The sequence below is a fragment of the Paramisgurnus dabryanus genome, chromosome 4, assembly GCF_030506205.2.
Source record: "Paramisgurnus dabryanus chromosome 4, PD_genome_1.1, whole genome shotgun sequence".
Classification (NCBI taxonomy): Eukaryota; Metazoa; Chordata; class Actinopteri; order Cypriniformes; family Cobitidae; genus Paramisgurnus; species Paramisgurnus dabryanus.
In genome coordinates, this window is record NC_133340.1 from 49,685,769 (window position 1) to 49,709,461 (window position 23,693).

At 39.8% G+C, this 23,693-nt stretch overlaps 2 long non-coding RNA genes across 2 annotated transcripts in view; both read right to left on the reverse strand.

Annotated features, from left to right (window-relative positions):
• LOC135736114 (uncharacterized) overlaps positions 1 to 23,693 on the reverse strand; it is a 377,783-nt gene that overhangs the window by 194,733 nt on the left and 159,357 nt on the right. The window lies entirely within an intron of this gene.
• Positions 16,253 to 18,788, reverse strand: LOC135735559 (uncharacterized). The gene is made up of 4 exons (XR_010527647.2): positions 18,719 to 18,788; positions 17,729 to 17,806; positions 16,796 to 16,873; positions 16,253 to 16,350 (listed from the first exon to the last, which is right to left on the reverse strand). It is a non-coding gene; the product is annotated as an uncharacterized lncRNA (long non-coding RNA).

Genomic DNA, 23,693 nt, shown 5'->3' on the forward strand with positions numbered 1-23,693 from the left:
TTCGTATTATTAGTTATTCTTCCGTTTCTTCTTCCGCCATTGCGGTCTATGGCAGCCCATAGAACCGTACGTAGGAAAGTTATGAAATTTGGCACACTGATAAAGGACAGTCCAATGTGTCCCCACAGCAAATTTGGAGTCTCTATCTCCAACTCTCTAGCGCCACCAACAGTCCAAAGTTGCACTTACGTTTTTGCTTATAACTTCTGATCCGTAAGTCCTAGAAACGAAATTCTTGTTTCCTCTGATTCCTTGGCTCAAGACGATTCGATTTGACCCTATGACGTCATTTTCCGTCATGGAAATTTTTCCGCCATTTTGAATAATTCGTAAAACCTACTTTTGCCAACTCGTCCTAGAGCTTTTGCCCAATTTCCACGAAAATCGGTATGCAGCATCTACAGACCCTCACGGCAGAAATTTATGGAATTCATGGCAATTCGTCCATCCATTTCTGTAAACCGCGTCAACGAATTTTACGTAGAGCGCAAAAAAACGGATTTGAGGCTGTATCTTTGCCAAACTTAATCCTATTGACACGATACTTGGTACTTGTGATGCGAGTCAGGAACTTAGGGTGCATGCAGAGTTTCGTCACAGCGCCACCTAGTGGTCAGACTTATGCTTTAAACGCCTATAACTTTGGCTCCGATTGACGTATTTTCACGGGACTTATTTCTTTGGAGTTCTGAATAGTTGCCGAGTCCAACGATACCAAACATGCCAGAATTCGCCTTACGGTTAACCCTGCGCGGCAAAATAGCACTTACAAAACACGTGCGAATATCTCCGCGAGCGTTAGTCCGATCGACTCGAAAATGCCATAGGAAGAACATTGCATTACCTTCTGAACAAAAAACTCTATTGGCGTTATATTAAAATTTTCATCAGAAATGGCCGAAAATTGCAAAAAACGAAAAATTACCTTTACATTTTGTGTTTTTTACACATAAATGGTTATAACTTCGCAACAAAAACAGATTTTTTCACCATATTTGATACGCTGATGTATGAGCAGAGTCTGAGGCCACACAAAAAAATTGGTATGCCTGAACCACTAGGTGGCCCTATAAATGAACATAATCTTTCATATCAAGCAAGCCCTATGGTCATACAACTATTTCTTTACTGAACTAAAGTGTATAGTCATGAAACTAGCTAGATGTAACGCAGTCATGACCTGAGGTTGCATGCACGATTCTGTCATAGTGCCACCTAGTGGTTTGGAGATAGAAAATAGCTATGTTTGCCTAAAACTACTGCAACAACACATCTAAAACCATGAGTCATCATGGATTCTTCATTTCATATGGCTTGGACTATAATCACTGGTGGATGTGAATTTACTCTCTAGCAACCAATGAGAATACCTTATCAACCGTTTTTGAAAGAGCTTTGTCTTGGCATCAGAACATCGTAGATACATGGGGATGGTCTCTTTTGACTGATTTAACTTGTTGTAACATGTTGTGACATGTTGTGTTTTATGCCACTGCAAACATCACTCACATGTCCTTCAGTGCTCTAGTGTTCCATGATTGTCAATAACAGAAGGACGATTGCAGTAGACAAGAACATAGATAATTTTTGTTGATTACTTTTGTGGTTTTTTCATCTGAAATCATGAGGTTTACATAGGTTCTTTAGTATTCTTATCCAAACTCAACTTTACACCCTTCTGTGCCCTTTTCGGCTTGACCCCGGTATTGCTGCTTGCAGCTATATTTAGGGGTCAAGCCCAGAATGGGCGAAGACCCCTATTGTTTCTGTTAGTTTTCTTTTTCTTTTTCTTTTTCTTTTTCTTTTTCTTCCTCCGCCATTGCGGTCTATGACAGCCTATAGAACCGTACGTAGGAAAGTTATGAAATTTGGCACACTGATAGAGGACTGTCCAAAAAGTCTCCACAGCAAATTTGAAGTCTGTATCTCTAACCCGCTAGCGCCACCAACAGTCCAAATTTGCACTTATGTATTTGCCTATAACTTCTGACCCGTAAGTCCTAGACACTAAATTCTTGTATCCTCTGATTCCTTGGCTCAAGACGATTCGATTGGACCCTATGACGTCATTTTCCGTCATGAAAAATTTTCCGCCATTTTGATTTATTCATAAAACCTACTTTTGCGAACTTGTCCTAGAGCTTTTGCCCAATTGCCACGAAAAATGGTATGTAGCATCTAGAGACACTCAGGGCAAAAAGTTATTAAAAGAATTTTGATAAACCATTCCGTTTTCGTATAGCGCGTCAACAAATTTTACGTAGAGCCCAAAAAACAGGTTTTAGTGTGTATCTTTGCCAATCTTATGTCTATTGACGCCACACTTGGTAGTTGTGATGCCAGTGAGGATCTGAGGGGGCATGCAGAGTTTCGTCACAGCACCACCTAGTGGTCATACGAATGTTGTACATGCTTATAACTTTGGCTCTGATCTGTGTTTTTTCACGGGACTTGTTTCGCTGAAGTCCAGAATAGTTGCCGAGTCCAACCTTACCAAACATGCCAGATTTCGCCTTACGGTTAGCCCTGCGCAGCAAAACAGCACTTAAAAAACACGCGCGAATATCTCCGCGAGCGTAATTCTGATCGACTCGAAAACATCATAGGAAGAATATTGCATTACCTTCTGAACAAAAAGTTCTATTGGCGTTGTATTAAAATTTTCATCAGAAATGGCCGAAAATTGCAAAAAACGAAAAATTACCTTTAAATTTTCTGTTTTTACACATAAATGGTTATAACTTCGTAACGCAAAGAGATTTTTTCACCATATTTGATACGCTGATGTACGACCACAGTCTGAGGCTACACAAAAAAAATTGTATGCTTGCACCACTAGTTGGCCTTATAATTGAATAAAACCTTTGAAATCAAGCCACCCTATGGTCATACAACTGTTTCTTCACTAAACTAAAGTGTATAGTCATAAAACTAGCAAGATGTAACACAGTTATGACCTGAGGTTGCATGCACGAATTTTGTCATTGCGCCACCTACTGGTTTTGAGACAGAATATGGCATTTTTTTGTCCTAAAACTACTGCAACAACACATCTAAAACCATGAGTCATCATGGATTATTCCTTTCATGGCTTTGACTATAATCACTAGTGGATGTCCATTTACTCTCTAGCAACCAATGAGAATACCTTATCAACTGTTTTTGCAAGAGTTTTTTCTCTGCATCAGAACATCGCAGAGACATGGGGATGGTCTCTTTTGACTCTTTTAACTTGTTGTAACATGTTGTGACCCATGTTTGCCCACTGTAAGCATCACATACATGTCCTTCAGTGCTCTAATGTCCCATGATTGTCAATAACCGAAGGACAGTTGCAGTAGACAAGAACATAGATTATTTTTGTTGATTACTTTGCATTTTTTCATCTGAAATCATTAGGTTTACCTAAGTTCTTCAGTCTGCTTATCCAAACGCAACTTTACATCCTTCTGTGCCCTTTTCGGCTTGACCCCGGTGATTGCTGCTTGCAGCTATATTTAGGGGTCAAGCCCAGAATGGGCGAAGACCCCTATTGTATCTGTTAGTTTTCTTTTTATTATTATTATTAGTTATTCTTCTTCCGCCATTGCGGCCTATGGCAGCCCATAGAACCGTACGTAGGAAAGTTATGAATTTTGGCACACTGATAAAGGACAGTCCAATGTGTCCCCACAGCAAATTTGGAGTCTCTATCTCTAACCCGCTAGCGCCACCAACAGTCCAAAGTTGAACTTATGTTTTTGCTTATAACTTCTGATCCGTACGTCCTAGAAATGAAATTCTTGTTTCCTCTGATTCCTTGGCTCAAGACGATTCGATTGGACCCTATGACGTCATTTTCCGTCATGAAATTTTGTCCGCCATTTTGAATTATTCGTAAAACCTACTTTTGCGAACTCGTCCTAGAGTTTTTACCCAATTGCCGCGAAAATTGGTATGTAGCATCTAGAGACCCTCACGGCAAAAAGTTATCAAAAGAATTTTGATAAACCAATCCGTTGTCGTATAGCGCATTAACAAATTTTACGTAGAGCGCAAAAAAACAGATTTTAGGCTGTATCTTCGTCAAACTTAGGCCTATTGACACGACACTTGGTACTTGTGATGCCAGTCAGGAACTGAGTGTGCATGCACAGTTTCGTCGCAGCGCCACCTAGTGGCCAGACAGATGTTTTTTACACCTATAACTTTGGCTGTGATCAACGTATTTTGACGGGACTTGATTTTTAGGAGTCCTGAATAGTCGCTGAGTCCAACGATACCAAACATGCCAAATTTCGCCTTACGGTTAGCCCTGCGTAGCAAAACAGCACTTAAAAAACACGTGCGAATATCTCCGCGAGCGTTATTCCGATCGACTCGAAAACACCATAGGAAGAACATTGCATTACCTTCTGAACAAAAAGTTCTATTGGCGTTATATTAAAATTTTCATCAGAAATGGCCGAAAATTGCAAAAAACGAAAAATTACCTTCTAATTTTGTGTTTTTACACATAAATGGTTGTAACTTCGTAACGAAAATAGATTTTTTCACCAGATTTGATACGCTGATGTATGAACACATTCTAAAGCCACACAAAAAAAAGTTGTATGCTTGCACCACTAGTTGGCCTTATAATTAAACAAAATCTTTGATATCAAGCCAGCCCTATGGTCATACAACTGTTTCTTCACTAAACTAAAGTGTATAGTCATAAAACTAGCTAGATGGAACACAATCATGACCTGGGGCTCTATTTTAACGATCTGAAACGCAAGTGCGAAGCGCAACGCGCAAGTGAGTTTGTGGGCGGATCTTGGGCGCTGTTGCTATTTTCCCGGCGTGAGAAATAACTCTTGCGCCGGGCGCAAATCAATAAGGGGTTGGTCTGAAGTAGGTTCATTATTCATAGGTGTGGTTAGGGCGTAATGTCAAATAAACCAATCAGAACGCTAGCCAACATTCCCTTTAAACGCAATGGCGCAAGTTCCATGGCGGGTTGCTATTATTATGACGGATTTACCAGGCGCACGCCAGGAGCGGTTCACAGCCGAGGAGACCGACGTCCTTGTACGGGGGAATCCCACGCTTGCCAGCATAAATCGGGCACGCCGTGTAACGGGAGGTGGATCTGCCTCAGGACTTGACGCCAGCAGAGGACATCGCTGCGTCCACCCTCACCGCTGAAAGGGTTTGGGGGCTTTGAAATCGGACCCAAGAAACGCAAGCAAGGTCCAACCCTAAAAGTACTCTTACAAATCAAGTTCATATACATTAAGGTTTCTTATGAAAACATTTTAACTATTATTTACATAAAATAAACGTAATACAGCCACACAACAAAGTTATGAAAATATTTTAATCGTTATTTGCATGAGAATAAATAAAAACTATCACCACAATGCTCACCACTATGATTCCCCTTATCTCGTGTATTAATATTTTTAAGTGTAACAATTTATGATTTGCAAAAATAACTGTTGCATCTGTGTAGATTAGATAAGCAAAGTGTATGCGCGTTGTGCACACTATACATTATGGTCAAGCATGCGCCCTTAAAATAGCATAATGAACCACGCGCAACGCGCCACTGACTTTAGACTAGTTTTTTTTGGTTAGTAGCGCAATTGTTTTTTCAAACTGCAAAATTGCATAAGAGATGGTTTGCGCCGCAACACGCCTCCTTTTTGCGCTGAACCGCCCAGGGAGCGCAAGTTCATTCCCTAGTTTGCTGACGTGCATCTGTGGAGGGAAAAACCCCGCTGTGCGCCGGCGCAAAATACGAATGATACATGCGTCATTGACAAAGTCAATTGCGCTGGGTGCAAGATAGGGCCCCTGATGTTGCATGCCAATTTTGTCATTGCGCCACCTACTGGTTTTGAGATAGAATATGGCATTTTTTGCCTAAAACTACAACAACAACACATCTAAAACCATGAGTCATCATGGATTATTCATTTCATGGCTTTGACTATAATCACTGGTGGTTGCCAATTCACTCCCTAGCAACCAATGAGAATACCTTATCAACCGTATTTTGCAAGAGCTATATCTCTGCATCAGAACATCGTAGAGACACGGGGGTGGTCTCTTTTGACTCATTAAACTTGCTGTAACATGATGTGTCCTATGTTTAACCACTGCAAACAGCACTCACAAGTCCTTCAGTGCTCTAATGTTCCATGATTGTCAATAACAGAAGGACGATCACAGTAGACAAGAACATAGATTATTTTTGTTGGTTACATTGCCGTTTTTTATCTGTTATCATTAGGTTTACCTAGGTTCTTTAATCTGCTAATCCAAACTAAATTTTTCATCTTTCTGTGCCCTTTTCGGCTTGACCCCGGCATTGCTGCTTGCAGCTATATTGGCAATTGTTTCTGTTAGTAAATTTTTCTTCTTCCGCCATTGCGGTCTATGGCAGCCCATAGAACCGTACGTAGGAAAGTTATGAAATTTGGCACACTGATAGAGGACAGTCCAAATAATATCCACAGCAAATTTGGAGTCTCTATCTCAAGCCCACTAGCGCCACCAACAGTCCAAAGTTGCACTTACGTTTTGTCTTATAACTTCTGAACCGTAAGTCCCAGAAATGAAATTCTTGTTTCCTCTGATTCCTTGGCTCAAGGCGATTCGATAGGACCCTATGACGTCATTTTCCGTCATGAAAATTTTTCCGCCATTTTGAATTATTCGTTAAACCTACTTTTGCGAACTCGTCCTAGAGTTTTTGCCCGTTTGCCTCAAAAATCGGTATGCAGCGTCTAGAGACACTCAAGGCAAAAAGTTATTAAAATAATTTCGATAAACCAATCCGTTGTCGTATAGCGCGTCAACGAATTTTAGGTAGAGCGCACAATAACAGATTTTAGGCTGTATCTTCGCCAAACTTAGGCCTATTGACACGACACTTGGTACTTGAGATGCCAGTCAGGAACTGAGGGTGCATGCACAGTTTCGTTGCAGCGCCACCTAGTGGCCAGACGAATGTTCTATACGCCTATAACTTTGGCTGCGATAAAAGTATTTTCACGGGACTTGATTTTTTGGAGTCCTGAGTAGTCGTCGAGTCCAACGATACCAAACATGCCAGGTTTCGTCATACGGTTAGCCCTGTGCAGCAAAATAGCACTTAAAAAACACGCGCGAATATCTCTGCGAGCGTTATTTCGATCGACTCGAAAACACCATAGGAAGAACATTGCATTACCTTCTGAACAAAAAGTTCTATTGGCGTTATATTAAAATTTTCATCAGAAATGGCCGAAAAATGCAAAAAACGAATAATTACCTTTACATTTTGTGTTTTTTACACATAAATGGTTATAAATTCGCAACGAAAAGAGATTTTTTCACCAGATTTGATACGCTGATGTATGAGCAGAGTCTGAGGCCACACAAAAAAATTGGTATGCCTGAACCACTAGCTGGCCCTATAATTGAACAAAATCTTTCATATCAGGCAAGCCCTATGGTCATACAACTATTTCTTTGCTGAACTAAAATGTATAGTCATGAAACTAGCTAGATGTAACACAGTAATGACCTGAGGTTGCATGCACAATTTTATCATTGCGCCACCTACTGGTTTTGAGATAGAAATATGGCATTTTTTGCCTAAAACTACTGCAACAACACATCTAAAACCATGAGTCATCATGGATTATTCCTTTCATGGCTTTGACTATAATCACTGGTGGTTGCCAATTCACTCCCTAGCAACCAATGAGAATACCTTATCAACCGTTTTTGCAAGAGCTATATCTCTGCGTCAGAACATCGTAGAGACACGGGGGTGGGCTCTTTTGACTCATTAACACCACTGTAACATTTTGTGAGCTGAGTATTGCCACTCCAAGCACCACTCATTTTTACTTCAGTGTTCTAGTTATCAATGCTCGTCGAAAGAGAAGGAGAGATTTCACTAAATGAGAACACAGCTTTTTTGCTGATAACTGTTATATTGTTTTGTCTGAAATCAAGAGATTTTCCTAGGTTTTTTAAACTGCTCATCCGAAGTCAACTTTACTTTCTGCTGTGCCCTTTTTGGCTTGACCCCGGTGATTGCTGCTTGCAGCTATATTTAGGGGTCAAGCCCCGAAGGGGCGAAGACCCCTATTGTATTTGTTAGTTTTCTTATTATTATTATAATAATTATTCTGCTTCTTCTTCTTCTTCTTCTTCTTCTTCCGCCATTGTGGTCTATGGCAGCCCATAGAACCGTACTTAGGAAAGTTATGAAATTTGGCACACTGATAAAGGACAGTCCAATGTGTCCCCACAGCAAATTTGGAGTCTCTATCTCTAACCCGCTAGCGCCACCAACAGTCCAAATTTGAACTTATGTTTTTGCTTATAACTTCTGATCCGTAAGTCCTAGAAATGAAATTCCTGTTTCCTCTGATTCCTTGGCTCAAGACGATTCGATTGGACCCTATGACGTCATTTTCCGTCATGAAAATTTTTCCGCCATTTTGAATTATTCTTAAAACCTACTTTTGCGAACTCGTCCTAGAGTTTTTACCCGATTGCCGCGAAAATTGGTATGTAGCATCTAGAGACGCTCACGGCAAAAAGTTATTAAAAGAATTTTGATAAACCAATCCGTTGTCGTATAGCGTGTCAACAAATTTTACGTAGAGCGCAAAAAAACTGATTTTAGGCTGTATCTTCGTCAAACTTAGGCCTATTGACACGACACTTGGTACTTGTGATGCCAGTCATGAACTGAGTGTGCATGCACAGTGTCGTCGCAGCACCACCTAGTGGCCAGACAGATGATTTATACACCTATAACTTTGGCTGCGATCAACGTATTTTGACGGGACTTGATCTTTAGGAGTCCTGAGTAGTCGCCGAGTCCAACGATACCAAACATGCCAGATTTCGCTTTACGGTTAGCCCTGCGCAGCAAAACAGCACTTAAAAAAAACGCGCGAATATCTCCGCGAGCGTTATTCCGATCGACTTGAAAACACCATAGGAAGAACATTGCATTACCTTCTGAACAAAAAGTTCTATTGGCGTTATATTAAAATTTTCATCAGAAATGGCCGAAAATTGCAAAAAACGAAAAATTACCTTTAGATTTTGTGTTTTTTACACATAAATGGTCATAACTTCGCAACGAAAAGAGATTTTTTCACCAGATTTGATACGCTGATGTACGAGCAGAGTCTGAGGTCACACAAAAACATTGGTATGCCTTCACCACTAGTTGGCCTTATAATTGGACAAAACCTTTCATATCAAGCAAGCCCTATGGTCATACAACTATTTCTTTGCTGAAATAAAGTGTATAGTCAGAAAACTAGCTAAATGTAACACAGTCATGCCCTGAGGTTGCATGCACAATTTTGTCATAGCGCCACCTAGTGGCTTGGAGATAGAAAATAGCAATTTTTGCCTAAAACTACTGCAACAACACATCTAATATCATAAGTCATCATTGATTCTTCATTTCATGGCTTGGACTATTATCGCTGGTGGATGTGAATCTACTCTCTAGCAACCAATGAGATTACCTAATCAACTGTTTTTGAAAGAGCTTTTTCTCTGCATCAGAACATCGTAGAGACATGGGGATGGTCTCTTTTGACTGATTTAACTTGTTGTAACATGTTGTGACCCATGTTATGCCACTGCAAACATCACTCACATATCCTTCTGTGCTCTAATGTTCCATGACTGTCAATAACAGAAGGACGATTGCAGTGGATTAGAACATAGATTATTTTTGTTGATTACTTTTGCGTTTTTTCATCTGAAATCATTAGGTTTACCTAGGTTCTTTGGTCTGCTTATCCAAACTCAACTTTACACCCTTCTGTGCCCTTTTCGGCTTGACCCCGGTATCGCTGCTTGCAGCTATATTGGCAATTGTTTCTGTTAGTAAATTTTTCTTCTTCCGCCATTGCGGTCTATGGCAGCCCATAGAACCGTACGTAGGAAAGTTATGAAATTTGGCACATTGATAGAGGACAGTCCAAATAATATCCACAGCAAATTTGGAGTCTCTATCTCAAGCCCACTAGCGCCACCAACAGTCCAAAGTTGCACTTACGTTTTGTCTTATAACTTCTGAACCGTAAGTCCCAGAAATGAAATTCTTGTTTCCTCTGATTCCTTGGCTAAAGACGATTCGATTAGACCATATGACGTCATTTTCCGTCATGAAAACTTTTCCGCCATTTTGAATTATTCGTTAAACCTACTTTTGCGAACTCGTCCTAGAGTTTTTGCCCGTTTGCCTCAAAAATCGGTATGCAGCATCTAGAGACACTCAAGGCAAAAAGTTATTAAAAGAATTTTGATAAACCAATCCGTTGTCGTATAGCGCGTCAACGAATTTTAGGTAGAGCGCACAATAACAGATTTTAGGCTGTATCTTCGCCAAACTTAGGCCTATTGACACGACACTTGGTACTTGAGATGCCAGTCAGGAACTGAGGGTGCATGCACAGTTTCGTTGCAGCGCCACCTAGTTGCCAGACGAATGTTCTATACGCCTATAACTTTGGCTGCGATAAAAGTATTTTCACGGGACTTGATTTTTTGGAGTCCTGAGTAGTCGTCGAGTCCAACGATACCAAACATGCCAGGTTTCGTCATACGGTTAGCCCTGTGCAGAAAAATAGCACTTAAAAAACACTCGCGAATATCTCTGCGAGCGTTATTCCGATCGACTCAAAAACACCATAGGAAGAACATTGCATTACCTTCTGAACAAAAAGTTCTATTGGCGTTATATTAAAATTTTCATCAGAAATGGCCGAAAAATGAAAAAAACGAAAAATTTCCTTTAAATTTTGCATTTTTTACACATAAATGGTTATAACTTCGCAACAAAAAGAGATTTTTTCACCGGATTTGATACGCTGATGTACGACCACAGTCTGAGGCTACACAAAAAAATGTATGCTTGCACCACTAGTTGGCCTTATAATTGAACAAAACATTTGAAATCAAGCCACCCTATGGTAATACAACTGTTTCTTCACTAAACTAAAGTGTATAGTCATAAAACTAGCTAGATGTAACACAGTTATGACCTGAGGTTGCATGCACAATTTTGTCATTGCGCCACCTACTGGTTTTGAGATAGAAATATGGCATTTTTTGCCTAAAACTACTGCAACAACACATCTAAAACCATGAGTCATCATGGATTATTCCTTTCATGGCTTTGACTATAATCACTTGTGGTTGCCAATTCACTCCCTAGCAACCAATGAGAAAACCTTATCAACCGTTTTTGCAAGAGCTATATCTCTGCGTCAGAACATCGTAGAGACACGGGGGTGGGCTCTTTTGACTTATTAACACCACTGTAACATTTTGTGAGCTGAGTATTGCCACTGCAAGCACCACTCATTTTTACTTCAGTGTTCTAGTTATCAATGCTCGTTGAAAGAGAGGGAGAATTGTCACTAAATGAGAACACAGCTTTTTTGCTGATAACTGTTATATTGTTTTGTCTGAAATCAAGAGATTTTCCTAGGTTTCTTAAACTGCTCATCCGAAGTCAACTTTACTTTCTGCTGTGCCTTTTTGGCTTGACCCCGGTGATTGCTGCTTGCAGCTATATTTAGGGGTCAAGCCCCGAAGGGGCGAAGACCCCTATTGTATCCGTTAGTTTTCTTTTTATTATTATTAGTTATTCTTCTTCCGCCATTGCGGTCTATGGCAGCCCATAGAACCGTACGTAGGAAAGTTATGAAATTTGGCACACTGATAAAGGACAGTCCAATGTGTCCCCACAGCAAATTTGGAGTCTCTATGTCTAACCCGCTAGCGCCACCAACAGTCCAAAGTTGCACTTATGTTTTTGCTTATAACTTCTGATCCGTAAGTCCTAGAAACAAAATTCTTGTTTCCTCTGATTCCTTGGCTCAAGACGATTCGACTGGACCCTATGACGTCATTTTCCGTCATGAAAATTTTCCCGCCAATTTGAATTATTCAAAAACCTACTTTTTCGAACTCGTCCTAGAGCTTTTGTCCGATTGCCACGAAAATTGGTATGTATCATCTAGAGACACTCATGGCAAAAAGTTATCAAAAGAATTTTGATACACCAATCAGTTGTCGTATACCGCCTTGACAAATGTTACGTAGAGCGCAAAAAAACAGATTTTAGGCTGTATCTTCGTCAAACTTAGGCCTATTGAAACGACACTTGGTACTTGTGATGCCAGTCAGGAACTGAGGGTGCATGCACAGTTTCGTTGCAGCGCCACCTAGTGGCCAGACAAATGATTTATACACCTATAACTTTGGCTGCGATAAACGAATTTTGACGGGACTTGATTTTTAGGAGTCCTGAGTAGTCGCCGAGTCCAACGATACCAAACATGCCAGATTTTGCCTTACGGTTAGCCCTGAGCAGCAAAACAGCACTTAAAAAACACGTGTGAATATCTTCGCGAGCGTTATTCTGATCGACTTGAAAACACCATAGGAAGAACATTGCATTACCTTCTGAACAAAAAGTTCTATTGGCGTTATATTAAAATTTTCATCAGAAATGGCCGAAAATTGCAAAAAACGAAAAATTACCTTTGAATTTTGTGTTTTTTACACATAAATGGTTATAACTTCGCAACGAAAAGAGATTTTTTCACCAGATTTGATACGCTGATGTACGAGCAGAGTCTGAGGCCACACGAAAAAATTGGTATGCCTTCACCACTAGTTGGCCTTATAATTGGACAAAAGCTTTCATATCAAGCAAGCCCTATGGTCATACAACTATTTCTTTGCTGAACTAAAGTGTATAGTCAGGAAACTAGCTAAATGTAACGCAGTCATGCCCTGAGGTTGCATGCACACTTTTGTCATAATGCCACCTAGTGGCTTGGAGATAGAAAATAGCAATTTTTGCCTAAAACTACTGCAACAACACAACTAAAATCATAAGTCATCATGGATTCTTCATTTCATGGCTTGGACTATAATCACTGGTGGATGTGAATCTACTCTCTAGCAACCAATGAGAATACCTAATCAACTGTTTTTGAAAGAGCTTTTTCTCTGCATCAGAACATCGTAGAGACATGGGGATGGTCTCTTTTGACTGATTTAACTTGTTGTAACATGTTGTGACCCATGTTATGCCACTGCAAACATCACTCACATGTCCTTCAGTGGTCTAATAATCCATGATTGTCAATAACAGAAGGACGATTGCAGGAGACAAGAACATAGATTATTTTTGTTGATTACTTTTGCCTTTTTTTCTTTTGAAATCATGAGGTTTACCTAGGTTCTTCGGTATTCTTATCCAAACCCAATTTTACACCCTTCTGTGCCCTTTTCGGCTTGACCCCGGCATTGCTGCTTGCAGCTATATTGGCAATTGTTTCTGTTAGTAAATTTTTCTTCTTCCGCCATTGCGGTCTATGGCAGCCCATAGAACCGTACGTAGGAAAGTTATGAAATTTGGCACACTGATAGAGGACAGTCCAAATAATATCCACAGCAAATTTGGAGTCTCTATCTCAAGTCCACTAGCGCCACCAACAGTCCAAAGTTGCACTTACGTTTTGTCTTATAACTTCTGAACCGTAAGTCCCAGAAATGAAATTCTTGTTTCCTCTGATTCCTTGGCTCAAGACGATTCGAGAGGACCCTATGACGTCATTTTCCGTCATGAAAATTTTTCCGCCATTTTGAATTATTCGTTAAACCTACTTTTGCGAACTCGTCCTAGAGTTTTTGCCCGTTTGCCTCAAAAATCGGTATGCAGCATCTAGAGACACTCAAGGCAAAAAGTTATTAAAAGAATTTCGATAAACCAATCCATTGTCGTATAGCGCGTCAACGAATTTTAGGTAGAGCGCACAATAACAGATTTTAGGCTGTATCTTCGCCAAACTTAGGCCTATTGACACGACACTTGGTACTTGAGATGCCAGTCAGGAACTGAGGGTGCATGCACAGTTTCGTTGCAGCGCCACCTAGTGGCCAGACGAATGTTCTATACGCCTATAACTTTGGCTGCGATAAAAGTATTTTCACGGGACTTGAATTTTTGGAGTCCTGAGTAGTGGTCGAGTCCAACGATACCAAACATGCCAGGTTTCGTCATACGGTTAGCCCTGTGCAGCAAAATAGCACTTAAAAAACATGTGCGAATATCTCTGCGAGCGTTATTCCGATCGACTCGAAAACACCATAGGAAGAACATTGCATTACCTTCTGAACAAAAAGTTCTATTGGCATTATATTAAAATTTTCATCAGAAATGGCCGAAAAATGCAAAAAACGAAAAATTACCTTTAAAGCCACACTATGTAGTTTCCATGTAAAAATGACTTACAGCTCCCCCATGTGGTTGAAAAGCGCAACAGTGCCTGGTCTCAGACGCTCTTCTGCAGGCAGGGGGAGGGGCAGGGCTGTGTGCTCTACCCTCCACCGCCACTTTCAGAGTGTGCTTGTAGCAGCTAGGAGGCTGCTCAGGTTGCAGCAACAGTACAATTTGTCCAGTTAAAAGTTGTTCTATCACTGAAATAATTTTAGAGACATTATTTAAAGGTAAAAAAACTACATAGTGTTGCTTTAAATTTTGCATTTTTTACACATAAATGGGTATAACTTCGCAACAAAAAGAGCTTTTTTCACCAGATTTGAAACGCTGATGTACGACCACAGTCTGAGGCTACACAAAAAAAATTTATGCTTGCACCACTAGTTGGCCTTATAATTGAACAAAACATTTGAAATCAATCCACCCTATGGTAATACAACTGTTTTTCACTAAACTAAAGTGTATAGTCATAAAACTAGCTAGATGTAACACAGTTATGACCTGAGGTTGCATGCACAATTTTGTCATTGCGCCACCTACTGGTTTTGAGATAGAAATATGGAATTTTTTGCCTAAAACTACTGCAACAACACATCTAAAACCATGAGTCATCATGGATTATTCCTTTCATGGCTTTGACTATAATCACTTGTGGTTGCCAATTCACTCCCTAGCAACCAATGAGAATAGCTTATCAACCGTTTTTGCAAGAGCTATATCTCTGCGTCAGAACATTGTAGAGACATGGGGGTGGGCTCTTTTGACTCATTAACACCACTGTAACATTTTGTGAGCTGAGAATTGCCACTGCAAGCACCACTCATTTTTACTTCAGTGTTCTAGTTATCAATCCTCGTTGAAAGAGAGGGAGAATTGTCACTAAATGAGAACACAGCTTTTTTGCTGATAACTGTTATATTGTTTTGTCTGAAATCAAGAGATTTTCCTACACACTAAAAACTCCTGGGTCAAAAACAACCCATAATGGGTTATTTTTGACCCAACTCCTGGGTTAAAAAGGGACCAACTAATTTCTGGGTTATTTCAACCCAGAAAAATGGGTTATTCTTTTTGACCCAACTTCTGGGTTAAATACCTGACCCAACTTCCGGGTTAAAATAACCCAACATTGTAGTTAATATAACCCAACTTCTGGGTCAAAAGAACAACCCCAATATCTGGGTGGAAAAACCCAGAAATTAGTAGATTTTTTAACCAAAGGTCAAAGATAACCTAAATTGTGTAACTATGCCACTATGCCTTATTTCAGAAAAGAAAAATTCACACACTTACACACTTCAAGCAGTTTAAAATTTTTATTGCATTCAATTAAATTCTATATAAAACACACACTTGGACCTATTTATTTTAGGTCACACTGTAATAACATTAGAAAGGAAAAATAGAAAAATAAACAACTCTCAAACATTCTCTCTCAAACATTTAACAACATTCAATAATTGGATTGAACTTGAGGCTTTAAGTCTTCAAACATTGGTTGTGTGCAGCGTAAGATCTCCCAGAGGGGAACGGCTGCGATTGCTGAAGGTATTCCACCAGTGACAGCCGGTGACTTCTTTATTCGAGGATGCTCGATGCAAAGTTCGTCACAACATGTATGTAGCTTGTCATGTGTGTGGTTTGTAATTTCAAAATATGTGTTCTGCGCTTTGAGAGATCGTGTGTGCATCACGTGTCATGTCAAAATAAGTGCCTGCTGCAGACGCGTCTAAAGGGTTTATGATAAAAGAGATGCTCGCGTTTGCCAGATACTCGGACAATCTCATGCGTAATAAGAGTTTACTGTTAAGGAAGTGTCTGCCGTGTATTTTAGAAACATGAGCGTCTCTTTTATCATAAACGGTTTTGACGCGTGTGCAGCAGGCACTTATTTTAACAAAATACGTGATGCACACAGGATCTCTCGACACGCAGGACACATATTTTGCAAAAAAACACACACGTGACAATCTGAACACTTATTTTGAATTAGCGGATCTTCGGATGAGCAGTTAAGAGCCGCCACTGTATTCCACCATATTTGTTCCAACCTAAAACAGACAGAGACAGAAAGATATAAAGTGAATATTGTGTAGAAAGTAAATTGTAAGCAAGATAATAGACTAACAGTTTGTGTTATAATGCTGATACTAACTGTACAAGGAAGCCAAATGAGCTGTGGTTCTTAATTGGTGTCTTCATTTTGAGTGGGTCATGAATGTGTACAAGAAAATGTGGGTTGAGAACCACTGAGTAATAAAACTTAACATCTTTAACTTCACTTTCTAGTCAGTTTGCTACCTTAGATGGCATCGCCCAAAACTAAAATACAACTGCGAGGAACCTTGAAGTTGTTTTTTTAAACCAGGATTCACCCTTTAGCTTTCACATGAAACATGTCCCTTGTATAGCCTTCTTTCACATGAACAGTATAGTTATAGAATTAAGAATATTCTCTCTCAGAGTAGTGCTGAGAAACTGGTCCATTGTACTTACAGACATTTGGTGTATGAACGCTGTCAGGGACTCTTCAGTGGAATGCCGGATAGTCTTCTTCTCAACCCTGTAGATGGCCTGTAAATGATGACAGAATTTTCATTTTTGGGTGAACTAAGCCCTATTAAAGAAAACGTTTTTCAATATTTTACTATGTTCTTACCTTAACTTAGACGAAATAATACATCCCTGTCTTTTTTCTATGCAGTTCATCTTTGTACAGCGCGTTATTAATGCATTTAGCATAGCCCCATTCATTCCTTAGGATCCAAACAGGGGTGAATTTAGAAGCCACCAAGCACTTCCATGTTTTTTCCTATTTAAAGACTGTTACATGAGTAGTTACACCAGTACATATGGTGGCACTAAATAATTTTTTAAGCGGATAAAAATGAGAACTATATTGTATGGCGGAAGAGCACTTAGTTTGCAGCACTTCGACCTCTGGTGCAGTAACATCATCAATCATCACACTGATTTTGAAAAAGATGAGAGAGTTCACAGGAGGGATGTAACTGCACCAGAGGTCAAAGTGCTGCAAACTAAGTGCTCTTCCGCCATACAACATAGTTCTCATTTTTTTAATCCGCTTAAAATATTGTCACCTCTTATTTTTGTGCCACCATACTTACTCGTGTAACTACTTATGAAATAGTCTTTAAATAGGGAAAACATGGAAGTGTTTTGTTGCTTCTAAATTCATCCCTGTTTGGATCCTAAGGAATGAATGGGGCTAGACTAAATGCTAACACATTCACGACATGCTGTACACAATGTACTGCACGCATTGAAAAAAACAGGGATGTATTATTTCGTCAAAGTTGACGTAAAAACATAGTAAAATATTAAAAAACGGTGTAGTTTTCCTTTAAAGAAAAATGTTTAGGTATAGATAGATAATATGAGGGCAATAAGAGTAAAAAAAAAGCTCACCTCAAAAATGTCTCTGTCAGCTCAAACAGCCGCCACTCAGTTAGCTTATCAGTGACAAAGCTGTCCATTTAAACAGACCTGGAGAAAACATATAGAGGTTAGCAACAATTTGAAGACTTGACCTGATTCTTTAAATCTCACTACTTCAGCCAGTAGAGCACTGTATAATATTATAAGCATGGTGCAGCTGGTAAACATAACTCAAAGCAACGCAACTGTTGGTTTTGCCAGTAACAGAGGTGAGTGATCACAACACGCTTAAGCAGCCACATCACAGGATAATAAGTGAACAGTGTCCCAATGTCAAGTGAGCTAAAGTCCTTACCAGTGCGCGAACCTGTGTACATGATAAACAGATTCACGACCTCGGGAGCTAGGGAACGAAGAGACACAGGGTACAGTATGTGTGTTTACCGACGGCGCCATTTTGCGTCTGTCTGCGGCGCCGAGCGTCATGTACATAGTTTTAAATTTACACTTATTTGTCTCAAATTCGTCGTTAATGTATATACAGACTTCACCATGTGCTGTAATGTACATTAAATGTTACATTCATTTACAGAAATCAGCTACTTTCATGAAAATTGGTTGATATTGGACTTTCAGGTGATATTGTAAATTCATTCAGTTTACGGACGCTCTGAGGTAAAGTGTTCAGACTGCAGACTCAGCAACGATTGTATTTAATTATACAGTACAATCATAACATAGTACTGATATGTCTTAATTCCATAATGTCCTTAAACATAACAATATTGCTGGCCATAAACTGAGAAAGTGCGGGATACCTCGAGTGGTCTTATATACGGCGCGGCGCTTCTCGTCCGGTGTTCCCCGTCCGGTCTTCCCCCTTAACCCCCTTAACGTTGCACGAAGTCATAGCTGCCCTGTACTTATCGTATTTTTACCGGTATTATAACAATGAGATAAGCAACGGGGACATGGACACAGAAAGTTTACGTTACATTAACACTTAAAATACTTGCTTACCTTGAATACACAACGAAGAAGCCCAGGCCAAAACTGATCGAGCGCGTCGCGAACTCCGGTGACAGTTATTTCAATGGACTGTTGTGAGAAAATTTTTAGCTATATTTAGGGGTCAAGCCCCGAAGGGGCGTAGAACCCTATTGTTATTGTTAGTTTTCTTATTAGGGGTCAAGCCCCGAAGGGGCGTAGAACCCTATTGTTATTGTTAGTTTTCTTATTATTATTATTAGGGGTCAAGCCCCGAAGGGGCGTAGAACCCTATTGTTATTGTTAGTTTTCTTATTAGGGGTCAAGCCCCGAAGGGGCGTAGAACCCTATTGTTATTGTTAGTTTTCTTATTATTATTATTATTATTATTATTATTATTATTATTATTATTTTTCTTCCTCGTTCTTCCGCCGAAAGTCAATGGCAGCCCATAGAACCGTACGTAGGAAAGTTATGAAATTTGGCACACTGATAAAGGACAGTCCAATGTGTCCCCACAGCAAATTTGGAGTCTCTATCTCTAACCCTCTAGCGCCACCAACAGTCCAAAGTTGCACTTATGTTTTTGCTTATAACTTCTGATCCGTAGGTCCTAGAAACGAAATTCTTGTTTCGTCTGATTCCTTGGCTCAAGACGATTCGAATAGACCCTATGACGTCATTTTCCGTCATGAAATTTTTTCCGCCATTTTGAATTATTCGTAAAACCTACTTTTGCGAACTCGTCCTAGAGCTTTTACCCGATTTCCACGAAAATTGGTATGTAGCATCTAGAGACCCTCACGGCAAAAAGTTATCAAAAGAATTTCGATAAACCAATCCGTTGTCGTATAGCGCGTCAACAAAATTTTCGTAGAGCGCAAAAAAACAGATTTTAGGCTGTATCTTCGTCAAACTTAGGCCTATTGACACGACACTCGGTACTTGTGATGCCAGTCAGGAACTGAGTGTGCATGCACAGTTTCGTCGCAGCGCCACCTAGTGGCCAGACAGATGTTTTTTACACCTATAACTTTGGCTGTGATCAACGTATTTTGACGGGACTTGATTTTTAGGAGTCCTGAATAGTCGCCGAGTCCAATGATACCAAACATGCCAGATTTCGCCTTACGGTTAGCCCTGCGCAGCAAAACAGCACTTAAAAAACACGCGCGAATATCTCCGCGAGCGTAATTCTGATCGACTCGAAAACATCATAGGAAGAATATTGCATTACCTTCTGAACAAAAAGTTCTATTGGCGTTGTATTAAAATTTTCATCAGAAATGGCCGAAAATTGCAAAAAAACGAAAAATTACCTTTAAATTTTCTGTTTTTACACATAAATGCTTATAACTTCGTAACGCAAAGAGATTTTTTCACCATATTTGATACGCTGATGTACGACCACAGTCTGAGGCTACACAAAAAAAATTGTATGGTTGCACCACTAGTTGGCCTTATAATTGAACAAAACCTTTGAAATCAAGCCACCCTATGGTCATACAACTGTTTCTTCACTAAACTAAAGTGTATAGTCATAAAACTAGCTAGATGTAACACAGTTATGACCTGAGGTTGCATGCACGAATTTTGTCATTGCGCCACCTACTGGTTTTGAGATAGAATATGGCATTTTTGCCTAAAACTACTCCAACAGTACATCTAAAATCTTGGGTCATCATGTATTATTCCTTTCATGGCTTGGAGATCATTGATGCATGCCAATTAACTCCTTAGCAACCAATTAGGATACCTTATCAATCCTTTTTACAAGAGCTATATCTCTGCATGAGAACATCGTAGAGACATGGGGGTGGTCTCTTTTGACTCATTAACACCACTGTAACATTTTGTGAGCTGAGAATTGCCACTGCAAGCACCACTCACATTTTCTTCAGTGTTCTAGTTGTCAATGCTCCTCGAAAAGAGAGGGAGAGATGACACTGAATGAAAACACAGCTTTTTTGCTGATAACTGTTATATTATTTAGTCTGAAATCAAGAGATTTTCCCAGGTTCTTTAAACTGCTCATCCGAATTCAACTTTACTTTCTTATGTGCCCTTTTTGGCTTGTTATTAGGGGTCAAGCCCGAAGGGGCGTAGAACCCTATTGTTATTGTTAGTTTTCTTATTATTAGGGGTCAAGCCCCGAAGGGGCGAAGACCCCTATTGTATCCGTTAGTTTTCTTTTTATTATTATTAGTTATTCTTCTTCCGCCATTGCGGTCTATGGCAGCCCATAGAACCGTACGTAGGAAAGTTATGAAATTTGGCACACTGATAAAGGATAGTCCAATGTGTCCCCACAGCAAATTTGGAGTCTCTATGTCTAACCCGCTAGCGCCACCAACAGTCCAAAGTTGCACTTATGTTTTTGCTTATAACTTCTGATCCGTAAGTCCTAGAAACAAAATTCTTGTTTCCTCTGATTCCTTGGCTCAAGACGATTCGATTGGACCCTATGACGTCATTTTCCGTCATGAAAATTTTCCCGCCAATTTGAATTATTCAAAAAACCTACTTTTTCGAACTCGTCCTAGAGCTTTTGTCCGATTGCCACGAAAATTGGTATGTATCATCTAGAGACACTCATGGCAAAAAGTTATCAAAAGAATTTTGATACACCAATCAGTTGTCGTATACCGCCTTGACAAATGTTACGTAGAGCGCAAAAAAACAGATTTTAGGCTGTATCTTCGTCAAACTTAGGCCTATTGACACAACACTTGGTGCTTGTAATGCCAGTCAGGAACTGAGGTTGCATGCACAGTTTCATCACAGCGCCATCTAGTGGCCAGACCAATGTTTTATATGCCTATAACTTTGGCTGTGATAGATGTATTTTCATGGGGCTTGATTTTTAAGAGTCCTGAGTAGTCGCCGAGTCCAACGATACCAAACATGCCAGATTTCGCCTTGCGGTTAGCCCTGTGTAGCAAAACAGCACTTAAAAAACACGTGCGAATATCTCCGCGAGTGTTATTCCGATTGACTCGAAAACACCATAGGAAGAACATTGCGTTACCTTCTGAACAAAAAGTTCTATTGGCGTTATATTAAAATTTTCATCAGAAATGGCCGAAAATTGCAAAAAACGAAAAATTACCTTCTAATTATGTGTTTTTACACATAAATGGTTGTAACTTCGTAACGAAAATAGATTTTTTCACCAGATTTGATACGCTGATGTATGAACACATTCTGAGGCCACACAAAAAAAGTTGTATGCTTGCACCACTAGTTGGCCTTATAATTAAACAAAATCTTTGATATCAAGCCAGCCCTATGGTCTAACAACTGTTTCTTTACTAAACTTAAGTGTATAGTCATTAAACTAGCTAGATGTAACACAATCATGACCTGATGTTGCATGCACAATTTTGTCAATGCGCCACCTAGTGGTTTTGAGATAGAATATGGCATTTTTTGCCTAAAACTACTACAACAACACATCTAAAACCATGAGTCATCATGGATTATTCATTTCATGGCTTTGACTATAATCACTGGTTGTTGCCAATTCACTCCCTAGCAACCAATGAGAATACCTTATCAACCGTATTTTGCAAGAGCTTTATCTCTGCATCAGAACATCGTAGAGACATGGGGGTGGTCTCTTTTGACTCATTAAACTTGCTGTAACATGATGTGTCCTATGTTTTACCACTGCAAACACCACTCACAAGTCCTTCAGTGCTCTAATGTTCCATGAGTGTCAATAACAGAAGGACGATCACAGTAGACAAGAACATAGATTATTTTTGTTGGTTACATTGCCGTTTTTTAATCTGTTGTCATTAGGTTTAACTAGGTTCTTTAATCTGCTAATCCAAACTAAATTTTTAACCCTTCTGTGCCCTTTTCGGCTTGACCCCGGCATTGCTGCTTGCAGCTATATTTATTATTCATCTTCTTGTTCTTCCGCCATTGAAGTCAATGGCAGCCCATAGAACCGTATGTAGGAAAGTTATGAAATTTGGCACACATGTAGAGGACAGTCTCAGAAGTTACTATAGCAACATTGGTGTGTCTGACTCAAACCCTCTAGCGCCACCAACAGTCCAAAAATCCACTTATGTTCATGCTCATAACTTCTGACCCGTGAGTCCTAGAAACTAAATTCTTGTTTCCTCTGAATCCTTTGCTCATGTTGATTCAATTGCAAACATTGATGTCATTTGTGTCATGCAAATCTTTCCGCCATTTTGAATTTTCCGTAAAACCTACTTTTTCGAACTCCTCCTAGAGCGTTCGTCCGATTTGCATGTCCCTTGGTATGTAGCATCTAGAGACACCCCAGACAAAAAGTTATCAAAAGCTTTTTGATAGACCAATGCGTTCTCGTATACAGTGACAACATATATGGCGGCGAGCACGCCAAAACGGACGTGAGGCCGTATCTTCGCAAAACTTTATTGTATCGACACGAAACTTGGTATATGTCATTACAGTCATGACCTGAGGGTGCCTGCAACGTTTCGTCACAGCGCCACCTAGTGGTCACGAGATTCGAAAAATGCCTATTCTAGCTTATAACTACTTCAAACTTGAGCCTAAAATCACGAAGGTGGTCTTGTTAGGTTCCTTGAGGCATGCCGAGTCAAACGATAGCAAACGGTTTTCGGTCGGCCATTTTGGGTGTCGGCCATTTTGAATTTTCTCATTAAGCTCAGTATTTCACAAACAGAATGGCGTATCGCTACGAAATTTGGCATGGTTTATCAGTGACATGTTCTGAGCGCACCTATAAATCTTTAGGACAGCGCCACCTAGTGGTCAGGATATGTAAATAAATTGTTTAAAATCTTTATATCATTTGATTAAATTGCCACTATGACATAAGACTTCACTCTATTGATTCCTTGGCTCATGCTGAGTCCGACTGTACCAAATATGTCTGAGTCAAACCTACTTCCTGTCAGCCATTTTGAATTATATTGAACACCTACTTTTTCGAACTCCTCCTAGAGCGCTTGTGTGATTGGCTTGATTTTTGGTATGCATC